Source organism: Panthera onca, chromosome A2, assembly GCF_046562875.1.
Source record: "Panthera onca isolate mPanOnc1 chromosome A2, mPanOnc1 haplotype 2, whole genome shotgun sequence".
In the NCBI taxonomy this organism is placed as follows: Eukaryota; Metazoa; Chordata; class Mammalia; order Carnivora; family Felidae; genus Panthera; species Panthera onca.
The window spans coordinates 97,804,833-97,819,255 of NC_138340.1; the positions used below are offsets into that span (position 1 = coordinate 97,804,833).

Consider the following 14,423-nt stretch of genomic DNA (forward strand, 5'->3'; position numbering starts at 1 on the left):
GTATAGTAAGGTGCCATACACAAAGTAGATTAAAAAGTCTTGACCATCAGCTGAAGGATTCTGGCTTTATTTCTCCCAACTTAAAAACAAACTCCTCTTAATCTCTTGTGTTCCCAAAGCTACTGCTGTGTTTATTTCTCCTACCGGCCCAAACTGCTCTTGTCAAGATCAACAAGAACCTCCATATTGCTAAATCCAATGATCGATTTCCAGTCTTCACCCTACTTGACCTATATAGGCAGTATTTGACACAGTTGATTCACTACCTCCCTTTTCAACCATCTTCACTATGATTCCAGGACACCATCGTTTCCTGTTTTCTCCTCTCCTCATGAGCCATTCCTTCAAGCTTGTTCCCTGCATCCTCTCTTCACACCCTCAGCCTCTAAACTGCAGTTCCCCAAAGCCCAGACCTCAGACATCCATACTCACGTCTTAAGTGATTATCACTTAGTCACGTGACTTTATTATCTATATTCTGATGACTAGTAAATTTATAACTTCAGATATGTTCAACTGGCTGTTCAACATCTCCATTTGAATATCTAAAACACATATCAAACTTAGCAAGTCTAAAACAAAGCTAAGCTTCCCCACTACTGGCCACAAACAAAAACACCACCATCTTTCTCTTCTCAGTAAATGGTGACTACATGCTTCAACTTGCCCAAATAAAAAATTTTGACTCCTTTTTTCTTACACCTTACCATCTTATATTTTAGTAAATCTTGTCAAAATGTATCCGTAATTCAGTAATTCAATCACCTTCATCACCTCCAATGGGATCACCCTGCTTCAAAACCCATCAGCACTTTCCTGGAATATTATAATGACTTCACTTTTTCCCCATACTCATGACATACTTATGCCTTTTACTTAACTATTTTTTAATTTTCCACTTCTCCCCATTAGCACATGACTTTTCTGAGGGCGGGTTGTTCTATTTTATTTACTGTGGTATTGTCAACTCTTAGAACAATGCCTCTCTCAATTATTTGCTGGGTTAATTAATTAGTGAGTGCTGCAAAAAACGGTGTCAAGTACTAATCCCATTCGAGGCAGGTAGGCTGCCCCGCAAATGATAAGGCAGCTGGGAAAAAACTTTTCCTTAGTGATTTGGACAAGAGGCTGAGATATACTCGATTTGGCTCTTAGAATGTCAATTTGCATAATGTTATAAAAATGCAACTCACTCATGCAGGCAGGCAAATAGTGACCGTATCTGCAGAGCTGAGCACCAGCCACACCATGTAGACCGTAAGTCTTTTACTCACTGTGGATCTTCCCATTCATTTTCTTGCTTTATGCTGGGGCCAGGTGTCAATTGCCATTTGCCATTGCACTTACACTATTATCTGTCTTGTAGTAGAGAATTATTTCTTTGGACTCATCTCTGTTGGAAGTAGGGAAGTGAAAAGATAAACCAAGAAAGCCATGTATTTTCAAAAGAAAGAGAGATTGTGCTTTTTGTGGAAGTCAAAAATATTCCTCTCTGTTTAATAGGCAAAATGTAACTATGTCAAAGAATGCAACATAAAAAAACCATTATGAAATAAACTATACTAAAAACCATTGCCAGTACATAGAAACGTATATGTGAGTGCCAGTATGAATAGAATCAGATTAATGAATTAATTTATTTCAACAGGACTTGATTGTAAATGAAAAATATAAAAATAATAATGCTGTGAAATTCAGATGTATATTAAGTGAAAAAACTGCATCAAAACATTTAACAGATGGTAAGTTTTAAAAGCATGTCCACTGAATGTAGCAGAAATTACATGCCAAAAGAAATAAGCAGAAATTACATGCCAAAAAGAAATATGCTTTTGAAAGTAGAAGGCTATCTTATCTTCCTCAGTATATTGAGATGTAGTTGCGAACTTATAGAAAAATTTTTGAAGTTAATTTGTGACATTTTCTATTGAAGTTAAGAGCCCAGGTATCAACAGTACCACCTACTTAGTTATATTTGTTTGTGCTTTCAGAGAAAATCTAAGGTTACCAAGTGACTCAGAAACATACCTATGTCAGGTTCATTATTGATTAATTGTATTGAAAAAAAATCTTAAAGTTCAATATCGGCTAATATTAACATTAGTAAAGGTTATAATTAATAAGTATGATAACAATGCTATTGTCATGACCCATGGACTTACAAAATGCAAGTGAAATTGGTGTTATTTCAAAAGGACACAGAACTTAGGCCCACTCATTTCATTCCCTGGGAATGACTTTATGGTAAAATCTTAAAAGAGAATACATTTGGGACTCAGTCATTTCACAAACTGGATGTGTTCCATGGCTTAGACAAGTTAATGTTTTGCTTAATAAATTGAGTGTACCACATGGGAGTCGGCTGTTTTACAGGAGATTGGGTAGCATTGTACCTAGAAAGTTTGGGAACTATTGAAAGGAATTTAATTCTTCACCTCATTCAAGGGAAAATGACTCTGTTAGCTTAACTACAAAGACTAAAGATCGATGATCTTGATTGGCAGTTCAACCCATCTCATCAGCTCATCTTCTCTGCAAAGACGTGTAAGGCTGACTGTGTAAATATACAACTTAATCTGTTCATTCTTAAGATAATTGTGATTTGGGGAAACTTATTTGGCAAGGTGTATTCTGGGTCATTTTCTTGTTAAAAATTGTTTCCAGAGAAAAAAGCAGTGACAACTACATTCTTGAAATTATGAGGTTGAAGACTGAATTCTAGAAATTCTTTTCTGGTTTTAAATCTTACAAAAATTTAATAATACTATTTGTTTTACCTTTTCAATATTAATAGAGTGAAAATGAGGAGACACAAGTCGAAGTTATACGACTGCCATTTAATATGGTACCAGAACCTGCATATGACAAAATTGGAAAACCTGAATTATACATATACATTAGGAATAATTGCCTTAAGATATAAAAATTTTTATGCAGACATTTTGTCCATGTTCAAAAGTAACACTTATGATGCATTTGGGAGACTATAAAACTGAATGAAATCACATACCCCTTGTCTTTAAAAGATTCAAAGGTAAAATTGTACTGAGTAACACAGTGAAAAATCTGACATTATACATCTTAGTAAAAAGATAGTATCAAGATTCTTATCCCAAGAAAGAAAAATGTCCTGATTGAATTTATTTTCTCTGGGGGTGCCTGGATGGCTCAGGTGGTTAAGCGTCTGACTTAAGCTCAGGTCATGATCTCATGGTTCATGGGTTCCAGCCCCACATCAGGCTCTGTGCTATCAGCACAGAACCTGCTTTGGATCCTCCGTCCCCCCCCCCCCCGCCCCTCCCCCACCCTTGCACTCTTCCTCTCAAAAATAAACATTTTTTAAAAATCTTTAAAAAATTTTTTAAAATATATTTTCCCTGTATTTTTTATTTTCAATTTTTTAAAAAAAAATTTTTTTTTCAACGTTTTTTATTTATTTTTGGGACAGAGAGAGACAGAGCATGAACGGGGGAGGGGCAGAGAGAGAGGGAGACACAGAATCGGAAACAGGCTCCAGGCTCTGAGCCATCAGCCCAGAGCCTGACACGGGGCTCGAACTCACGGACCACGAGATCGTGACCTGGCTGAAGTCGGACGCTTAACCGACTGGGCCACCCAGGCGCCCCTATTTTCAAATTTAAAACATCAACAATATTTTTTTAATTTAAATTTTATTTTTAACGTTTATTTATTTTTGAGAGACAGAGACAGAGCATGAGCTGGGGAGGGGCAGAGAGACAGACAGACAGACAGAATGTGAAGCAGACTCTAGGCTCTGGGCTGTTAGCACAAGAGACCGACATGGGGCTCAAACCCACGAACTGTGAGATCATGACCTGAGCCAAAGTCAGACACTTAACTGACTTAGCCACCCAGATATCTCCAATATTTTAAATATCTCCAATATTTTAAATGTTTGCTATATTTAAAGGCTTATCCTACAGTAAAAATAAAGCTTGATTCTGTATCTGGCAGGGTTTTTTTTTTGTTTTTTGGGGTTTTTTTTTGTTTTTTGTTTTTTGTTTTTTGTAATTCTTCACCCTCTTTATAGCTTCTAGTCTCAGTAAGTACTTGATTTTTGACTATAGTTTTTCATAACTAAGCCAGTTGTGGTTTTTTGTTTTGGTTTGTTTTATTTGACAAGTCATTGGGTCAAAGCTCTGCTAGTAAAAGGAATAGATTCTCTTCTCTGAGACTACGTGAGATCGGTTTCAGAAGATAACTAATATTTGGAGAGGCAAGATGTGCTTTTCCAAGGTAATTTGGGAGAAAAACAGTGACAGCCATCCCTGGCATAGAAAGAGAAAACTAGAACTAAGAACCCATCTTTTCGTTTCCTTGCCTCCTTCCATCTCATCCTTACCTCAGGACACTATCACTGGGAGAGAAAAAGTGATGGAAAAACATTTAGTTGAAGTCTGAGGGGCCCAGCATTTTTAAAACATACACATGCACAAGGGACATGGAGCTGGATCCCTTTCTCAGAGACTACAAAATTTAAAATGGAAACTGTAAAGAAGTAATACATGGGCAAGAATAAGAAAAAAATTTAAATAGACTAATGAAAAGGGTAGGACTCAAACAATTGAATATTTAGACATATTATTAAGTTACAGTCACGTCGGTGTGGAATAGTAGATGCAAGAATATATAGATTAATGACAGAATAGCAAGCACAGAAACATTTTAATCCAGGACATACTAGAATAATGTTACAGTTTGATTTTTACTTTACGAGAGAAAGGTACAAATATTCTTTAGATAGTCCCAAGAATTGCTTAACAATGGGGATGGGGACAGTAGACTCCCATTCTTACTCTCTATACCAAAAGACACTTAAGATGAGTGATGGGTTTAAAGACATAAAAGAAGAAGTAGAAAATGTAAGTGGATATCTCAAGATGAGAAAAGATCCATTAAGAATAAAGCAAAAGGGAAAACCAGAATGGCTACATCCCATTACATAAAAATTTAAAACCAATATACCAGAAGTCATAAATAGAAAAAATACAAGCTGGAAAATTGTTGAACATGAACATTTGAGAAAAAAGTAATATCCTGAGTATATATAGGACTCTTAAAGTTTAGAAAAAACAAGATATTTTCCAAACTTCAGTTGGTTCCTGATTAATTCTATACAGAAGGTCACTTCATTCAGCTACCTTGATGAACATTACTCAAATAATTTAACTTGGAAGAACATCAGGAAATCACAGCACTCAAAGCTAGGCTTTCTATGGATGCTTTTTTTAGAGTTGGGGGGTGGGGATTAATGGCCACTATGTTAAGTTATGCCTTCTTTACACATTTTCCAGATTCATATTAATTAAGACCAGGTTATACTGAGCAGAAATTTGAAACCTAATGACCCATCTATCTGTGTGATAGTGCATATTCAAAGTTTTTCCCCCTAAAGAGACTCTTAGCTAAGCTCTATAGTATTCCATCAGAAAATAGTTATTAGACTCTTAAATTTCCCCCCAAAATGTTGCTCCTACATTAGCTCAATATCCAATTGAGCCTGCTTTTTTTCCTAGATCCCTAGATTTCCTAGCTGAACTTCAGGTTAGGTTATCTGGGATTGAACTCCCAGCTACTTAATGTCTGTCAGCTATGCGTTTGACTGAAGCACAGTATTTATTCATTTACTTATTTATTTGTTTGTTTAAGTTTATTTTGACAGAGACAGAGACAAAGCAAGTGGGGGAGTGGCAGAGAGAGAGAGAAAGAGAGAGAATCCCAAGCAGGTTCCATGCTGCCAGCGCAGAGCACAACACAGGGCTCGTACGCATGAAACCACAAGATCGTGACGTGTGCTGAAACCAAGAGTCAGACGCTTGACTGACTGAATCACCCAGGCGCCCCTGAAACACACTATTTATAAAGAAACATTAAGAATTTGTTCTTTAGGGGCACCTGGGTGGCTTAGTCGGTTAAGCATCTACCTTTGGCTCAGGCCATGATCGCATGATTTGTGAGTTTGAGCCCCGAGTCGGGGTCTGTGCTGACAACTCAGAGCCTGGAGCCTGCTTCAGATTCTGTGTCTCCCTCTCTCTCCCTCCCCTGCTCGTGCTCTGTCTCTCAAAAAATGAATAAACGTCCAAAAAAATTTATTTTTAAGATTTGCTCTTTATCACTTCCTTGGATCCTTTAAAATGTACCCCCAGAGTTAAGTCAGGCAAGCACCTAGCAAAGACCACCTGTGCAATATTTTCCTTATATCTCCCTAGAATCTCTCTCCAGTTTGAAGCCAGTGATCAGCATTGCAGGACACTCTACAAAACAGTTATATGAAATTCATCATTGTGTCAACTGTAAGAATGTTGTTGATTATGTTACACAACGGCCTCTTTATGTGGACTCTTAAGAGTTATTTCATTCTGGCCTTAGAATTGGAATATTTGTGCTTCTGCTGAACAGTTCATCTGCTACTATCTTATGGACACTGTGAATTGGCTTTTTACATGTGCTGATAAAAAACAAGAGCTAAATTTTTGCTCCATCCCAGACAACAGAGCACTTTGGTCTTCGTTATTTTTATTAGCCTCCTTCCCCTTCTTGGCCCCTTTTTCCTTCTCATCTACTTCAAACGATGTTCTCTGACTATATTTTGCCCTGCCCAGTAAGCCTTCTTATATCCTTTTTGGAACAAGACAGTGTGATGGTCATAAGTGTTTCTTCAGACCATAGCAGTCTGTTGAGCAATAGGGGCACCCAGAGCAGCTCATAAAATATCCTGATAGCAAACTTCCACAGTCCTCTGCCCCTCTTCAGAAAAACAGGGCTGGGAGTCTCCTCCTGTTCTTTCCACATCGTTTCTTCCTGCTCAGCCAATGCTTTTTCCTCATTTTTTTTTTTTTAAGATTACCAAACAATCAGGGGTGCCTAGGTGGCTCATTTGGTTAAGTGTCCGACTCTTGATTTCAGCTCAGGTCATGATCTCATGGTTCGTGAGTTTGAGCCCCACGTCGGGCTCTGTGCCGACAGTGCAGAGCCTGCTTGGGATTCGCTCTCTCTCTCTCTCTGCCTCTCCCCCATTCACAATGTGTGCGTGTGTGTGTAAAAAAAAAAAAAAAAAAAAAAAAAAAAGATTACCAACAATTCTAGTGGTATCACTGCTAGTTCCTTCCCTGACAATTTTGTTTCCTTTTCAGAGGTTACTGCTCTGAGGACCAGATGCCAGGCCAAAGACTCAAGCTGTTGGTACACATTTGCTCTAGGCACAAGGCAGTGACCACATGTGTGGACACTTGCTTCTTACCACTCGCCATCATGATCCTGCTCTGAGACCATCTAGGCCCAGTGAGTGGCTTTATAAATTAGACCTTGAATCAGAGGCTCTTTTCCTCATTAGAATGTGGTCTCAACTGCTCCCTTTTCCCTGTAATCCGGAGGATGTTGGATGATTCAAGAAAATTCCTGTTTCTTGTGACTTTAGTTTTCCTAGTCCTTTGGAAAAATTTGAGACACCATAACATATGATGATGCTGGGAAGGAGAATAAAGGTAACCCCACCCTATACAGAGAGGGCTTGGGAGAAATAGCAGGGTTATCTTTAGGTGTGTCTAACCCATAAATCCCCAATCTGTGATCTATGACAAAGTGAGCAGTGACCCTTAGCACAAAAGTGGATGGAAAGAAGGAGCATGGAACTCAGAGGCATTGTTAGGTAGACTGCTGGATAGGAGGTTATCCTGAAACTAATGTAACATTGTATATCGACTACACTCAAATAAATAAGTGCAAAACAGCATATATTGCATGCTATATTTGTTTTTAAGCAAGAAAAACAATAAAACAACAAACATATCTAATGTTGCGGGGGAAAAAAGGAAATTATATTTCCTCTTCCTCTTTATCCCCTTTTCTACATTTCCTAAAAGCAGGCATTGTTACAGAGGCCTCTTCCATGCAAAGGTCGGATCAGGTCTCTCTGAGGAGATAATATTTCAGCTCTGAGACCTTCTCGTACACAGCTAAGGAATTCTTTGAGGGAAGGTAATTGTTTGGGTGGGCTAATAGGAGAATCGGGTCATAATTAGTTATTTTCAGTTTTCGATTTTGTTCTAAATAAAATGTCTATTTATTTCTTTTCTCTATATGTAACTTAAAGGCTTATCTTTTTCTTGGTAACCTTCAGGCATTCTTTGTAAAATAAAGATAATAACCACTTGTCTAATGTTGCAAATACTCCCCCCCTGTTGTCATTTGTCTTCTATTTTGACTGAAGATCTTTTTTTTTTTTTTTACATAAAAATGCTTGAGTTCAAAATTTATTAGTCATTTTGATGACTCTCTTTCCCTCACACCATGATGCATTTGGGACACCTGTGAAAGGGAGAGAAAAGGGTGGAAATTTGAGTAAGAGGAGCTTCCGTGTGCATGAAACTCTGAGAAAGTCTCAGCCAGGCTGTGAGATGCCCCAGAGAAAAGATTATCCAGTCAGAGGAGTCCTGCATCAGAGAGGGACAGCCTGGGTAATTGGCCGCTGCCCTGCTTCTTGTTGGCTGGGTGTAGCCGAGGAATATCCAGACCTTGAGCTGAACAGTGAGGCAGATGCCATAGTGTGGTATCCACAGACTGCCTGTTACGTTCTTCTCATCAGGTTCTCTGCACGGGAGATGTGAACAGGGCATGCGCACAACCGTCACAGCCTGCCCTGCTGTGGCGCACAAATCCACGTCCACACTTTTGTCCTACATGCTTTCCATGGGCCGCTTTTTCTGAAGGTAAATTTTATTTTCATTTCTTTATATTGAAAAACAATATTTTTTTTTAAGTTTATTTTGAGAGAGAGAGAGAGAGACAGAGAGAGAGAGACCGAGAGACCACAAGTTGGGGAGGCACAGAGAGAGAAGGAGAGGGATAGAATCCCAACCAGGTTCCACACTGTCGGTGCAGAGCCCGATGCGGGGCTCAAACTCAGGAACCGTGAGATCATGACCTGAGCCAAAATCAAGAGTTGGACGCTTAACCAAATGAGCCAGTCAGGTGCCCCTCTGAAGGTAAATTTTAAAAAGAGAGGTCAATAAGACAGGCTACAGTCCCTGTGTGTGCAGTTAGCCTCCGGGACACAACTGATGGTCCTATCTCTGTCCTCCACCATCAATTCTAAACTCCCTTTGCCCTTAGCTGTGCAACTTTTGCTGGCTTACCTAGAGTTGTGGTTAATCCACACTCTCCTTCTGGACGGGTCACTGAGCTCTTGGTAATCATACTCATTAGGCAGAGGTTGATGCACTCGTTCATTTACAGTCCCAGGAGGACAACGGAGTAGTGACCACAACCCAAGTGGATTACCTCAGTTCCACACATATTCTTTCCATCTGTCATGGTGTAAGAGCAGCCCTTCCTTCCTTCTAGTGCTGATCAGGAGCATTTACTGCTTCCAAAATGGTGACTTTTTGTCTTGCATGCTGGACCTCACAGTTGAGTTTTTTGTATTGAGAGCTGAGCTCACCTCCACAGCTGCCGCAAAGAATGATGAGGGAAGTATTTGCATTCAATAATAAATAATAATAAAGGGGCACCTGGGAGGCTCAGTCAGTTGAGCATCAGACTCTCAGTTTCAGCTCAGGTCATGATCCCACGTTTCGTGAGTTCGAGCCCCGCATCGGGCTCTCGGTTGACAGTGCAGAGCGGAGCCTGCTTTGGTTTCTCTCTCCCTCTCTCTCTGCCCCTCCCCCGCTTGTGCTGTCTCTGTCTCTCTCAAAATGAGTAAATAAACTTAAAAAAAAGTTTATCTAAAGGTAATAATAATAATAATAATAATAAAGAAACCCAGAAATTTACAATTAAATTCATGTACTACATCAAGAGACCAGAAGAAAAAACTGGGAATAGAGTCATTTGTATATATGAGAATTCATAATTTAGTGAACATAGAATTTTAACTAAACAAGGAAAGGAGGGAGACATGCAATTTGGTTTTTTTCTAATCTCTGATACAGAGAAAATAGCTTAAACATATAAACAAAGGAGGAAAGCAAAGTGCATATGATGGTAATATTTATGAAAAAGAAATATTTCTCTTGGTCAAAAGAAATGTCATAAATAAATTAAATGGCAAATTGAAAGAAAATATTTTAAAAACTAATAGATCTACTTTTACTATCCTTATATAAAGAAGTCTTACAATTTTTTTAAAAAGCAAGATTCTCTCCAATTTATGGCTGGTTTATGGTTTATAATTCCATCTACTACATCACTTCATTCTATTACCTTGGGCTACGTTACATAAATAGTTTAACTTGGAAGGTACGTCAGGAAGCAACATTGCTCAGAGCTGGTCATTTGATGGGAGCTTTATTGAGTTTTTCGTTTTTCCATTGTTTTTTTTAATGTGAGTGGTGGGTTTCTGTTATGCCTTCCTTAAACATTTCATGGTACAAAATTATTGACTCTGTGTTGTATGGAGCAGAAATGTGGGTCCTCGATAGTCCATCTGTCTGTGATTAAGAGCAAATTCCAAGCCTCTCCCCCCACCCCACCCCACCCCTGCCACGCCCCAACCGCAGGGGCATCTTACTGCCCAGGAGCTGGTGGTGGTGCGGAGCTCTGATGGTTCTTCTAGTTTTCAATATGGGGAGAAAATGTTTCCCTCACCCTAGGTCCCCTGTCAGCTCGGGTTTACGTTGGAACTTGCAATCAAACAACCAAAATAGCTGTAGTCCAGATATTGCCAGAGGGAGTTTTACATTGTCATATTTTTTTTTCTGCTAACTGTAATTTTTAGTCTTACTATTTCCATCCCATTTTATATTACTACTCTTTATTGTTGTGATTTATTTTTCTAAAATGTTGCAATCATCCAGTGTTTATTTTTCTACCGATTTAAACCTTATATCCCCTGCTTTTACCATTCCAGTAGTTATCTTTAATTCTTTTTTTTCAGAGTTCTAATATTATCCAATGGGGTACATGTCAAAAGAAACAGGCATATTATTGGAACAAAAATTGCAAGGGTCCATCACTTCCCGCATGAAGCATGTGTACGCTTCTTTTTTGGCAAGGTGCTAGCCTTGAAAATACCAATGGAGTTATAAGGGGAGATGAGAAAGAAGACACCAGAGGATTGGTAAGCCTCTCTCTCAGCATTCTGGTCATCTTTAAAATGCCAGGGGAGATATGTGGAGATAACAGAAATAGGAATGTATACTGGCGCCAGCCCGTGTCCTCTACTTTCCTCTTTCAAGGTCAACGGCCTTACTATAATTCTTTTTCTGTGTTTGTTTTTGAATAGGAAATAAACTCGGATGGTTCAAAAATCAAAAAATATTAAAGGCAGAGAGTGAAAACTTTTGTTTTTCCTCCACAGTCCTTCATCTACCTAATCCTGGTGACAACTACTTGTAGCTTGTACTTAACTAGCTTTTCATGTATTCTTACAAAGTTCCTTTATATAGTACAAAGAAATGGGTAGGGAAATCCCTATCAATACATAATTTCCCCCGTTCTTTGTTACCATAGTGTTATACGGCATCAGTGTCCCAACATCAATCCACAGCCCCTCACTGATTCCCGTGTTGATCCACCATTCCCTTCTTAATTAGTTCCAAGCAATTACTATTACAAATAATATAGTGAATTGCTTTACGTATACGTCATTTTCCACCAATATGAATATGTGTGTAAGTTCCCAGATGAGGAATTACTGGGCCATAAGGTATATGCATTTTTAATTTGGTATTTCAGCACGGTTACTCTCCTTAGGGACCCCAGCAATTTATATTCCTGACTAGCAAAGCAGTAGCGCTTATCTCCTACAGCCCCACACCCTCAACAGTGTATCAACTTGCATCCTGCCATATATTTAAAAGCAATTCATACTTCCGTTTCTGTGAACACTCTGCTTATACTGTCTGTCCATTTATCTGTTATTGGTCTTTTTCTTATCAACTCTGAAGAATTCTTTACATGTTTGGGAGATTAGCCCTGTGTCTATGATATAAGATACACATACTTTTTCTCAGTCTGTCTTTTGCTTTGTTTATGGTGTTTGCTTTGTAGAAGTTTTCTATACACAGAGAGATTTTGTCAATCTTTTCTTTTATGACTTCTGGGTTTTGAATAGTTTTTGCATAGTTAGAGATTTCCTCACTCCAAAGTAATAAAAGAAATAACTTGTTTTTGTTTTTTTTTCCTATACCTTATGATGTGAGGTAGGGATCCAACTTAATTCTGTTTCAAATGACTACCTATTGCCAATACAATTTATTAAAGAGTCCACCTTTTCCATCATTGACTTTGCATACAACCTATAGCACATACTAAATTAATTCATTTGTATGGGACAATTTATGTACTTTTTACTCTGAATCAACAGGTTGTCAAGCAACAGCCTCCCACAGTTCTAATTACAGAGGTTTTTCTCATATGTTATATTATTTCATAATGTTATAATATAATTTGGTTTTATGTCTAGTGAAAGTACCCTATTGCTCTTTTTTTAATCAGAGATTTTTTTTAGCTATTCTTGTTTGTTTGTTTGTTTGTTTTTCCAAGTGAAATTCAGAATCAGCTTGTATGTCCCCCCCCAAAAAAAAAAACCCCTATTAGTATCTATATTGGAATCAGATTAACTTCATAAATTAATTTAGGATAAATGATATCCTTTGGTTATGGTTTGGGTCCAAAAGTATTATGTGTCTTTCCATTTGCATAAGTTGTCTTCTATATCAGTGGCACATTAAAATCTTTATTCATATAAGACTTGCTCTGTTCCAGTTAAGTTCATTCTTGGATGTTTTCTCTTTTTGACTGCTACTCGAAGTAGGATCTTTTCTATCATGGTAGCTTCTAACTAATAATTGTTTGTATATGGAGATGTCTCTATGTTAAATCTACATCTGCTCTATCTTAGGGAATTTTTTATTACTCATTTGAAACACTTTGGCTGATTCTTTAGGGTTTTCAGGTATACAACCATATCATTTTTAAATATTGATAGTTCAACCTCCTCCTTTATTATTTTCTACCTTTATTACCTTATTCTGATGTCTATTTCTTGTTGTTTCTATGTTTTCTTGTCATGGTCCTTCAAGTAAGATATTCCTGATTTAGTCAGAGTGCCTCTAGTGTTCCACAAGGCTGGCTGGATATGTCATATTAAGAAGTAGCCATCTAATGTGAATTTTTAGAGTATTTTGGAGGTCAAAACTGGAATTGAAAATTTTATCAAATGACTCTTCAGCTTCCGTGGAGATGATCATCTCATTTTTCTTCTCAGGTCAATTAACATATTGACATAATAGATTTTATAATATTTAAAATGTAAAAATATAACATTAAATATCTTATTTTATTTTATTTTTAATGTTTATTTATTTTTGAGGGAGAGAGAGAGCACACAGTGGGAGAGGTGCAGAGAGAGGGGGTGGATCTGAAGCAGGCTCTGCACTGACAGCAGAATCCAATGTGGGCCTCGAACCTACGAACCATGAGATCATGACCTGAGTCCAAGTCAGACACTCAATGAACTGAGCCACTCAGGCACCCCTAAATATCAAATATTTTAAAATATTAAAGATGTATTTTCATCTTTTCATATGCTTACTTATCATTTGTATTTCTTCTTTGGAGACTGGTCTGTTCAAGTCCTTTGACGACTTTGAATTGTGCTGTTTGGATTTTTTGTTGTTAAGTTGTAGGGGTGCCTTACAAATTTGGGGTATTAACCCCTATGGCATATAATTTGCAAATGTCTTCTCCCATTCTGCGGGTTATATTTTCATCCTTTAGACAGTGTCTTTTGGTGCACAAAGGTTCTTAATTTTGATGAAGTCCATTTTATCTATATTTCAAAGAGTTTATAATTTTAGATTTAAGTTCAGGTCTTTGATACATTGTGTGATCATTTTTATTTTCGTGATATTTCTGATTTATAGCAATTGAAAACAAATCAATGACTGCTATATGTCTCCAAGGCTTTCCTGTTTAAAAAGAAATATCTATTGTATTTATCAAATCCATGTCTCACCATTTTATGTTGAGTTTTGGGAGTGGGGCAAGTTACTCACAGTCTCAGTGTGTGTCTCCATATCAGAAGAAGCCACATCCAAAGAGAAGATCATAAGAAGTATTTTAAGTGTGTTACCATGTTTGAATGAGAATTTGGAGACTTGAAAGGAGGTTAGTGTATTCTGCAGGTGGAAAGAACATAAATAATCAGGACCAGAGTGTAGACTGTGGTAGGTCGATTGCATTAATGGCTCCATTAATAACTACCCCATATTCATAGTCTGCCCTGTAATCTTATATTCTTCTCCCACTCCAATTTAGGACTCAGCCAGTTTACTTGCTTTGACTAATGGGACATCAGCAAATGTGTCACAAAGAGTGGCTTGAAAGAAGGTGCACATTGTCTGGTAATCTCTTGCATGATTGAGTTATAGTCTCTTTTGTGTTTCTGCCATGCTATGAGA

The 14,423-nt window shown here is 37.8% G+C and overlaps 1 protein-coding gene across 7 annotated transcripts in view; it reads left to right on the forward strand.

Moving 5' to 3' along the window:
* Positions 1-14,423, forward strand: part of CASD1 (CAS1 domain sialic acid O acetyltransferase 1) — a 79,012-nt gene that overhangs the window by 54,886 nt on the left and 9,703 nt on the right. For 3 of the 7 annotated variants that reach the window (XR_013553817.2, XR_013553810.2, XR_013553816.2), the window contains 2 exons: positions 1,649-1,742; positions 7,155-8,188. The gene's annotated coding sequence lies outside the window, so the exon portion shown is untranslated. Of the gene's footprint in view, positions 1-1,648; positions 1,743-7,154; positions 8,189-8,605; positions 8,730-10,894; positions 11,276-13,333; positions 13,545-14,423 lie in introns of those variants that run through there. The other 4 variants (XR_013553813.2, XR_013553814.2, XR_013553811.2 and 1 more) reach the window with 4 other exon arrangements.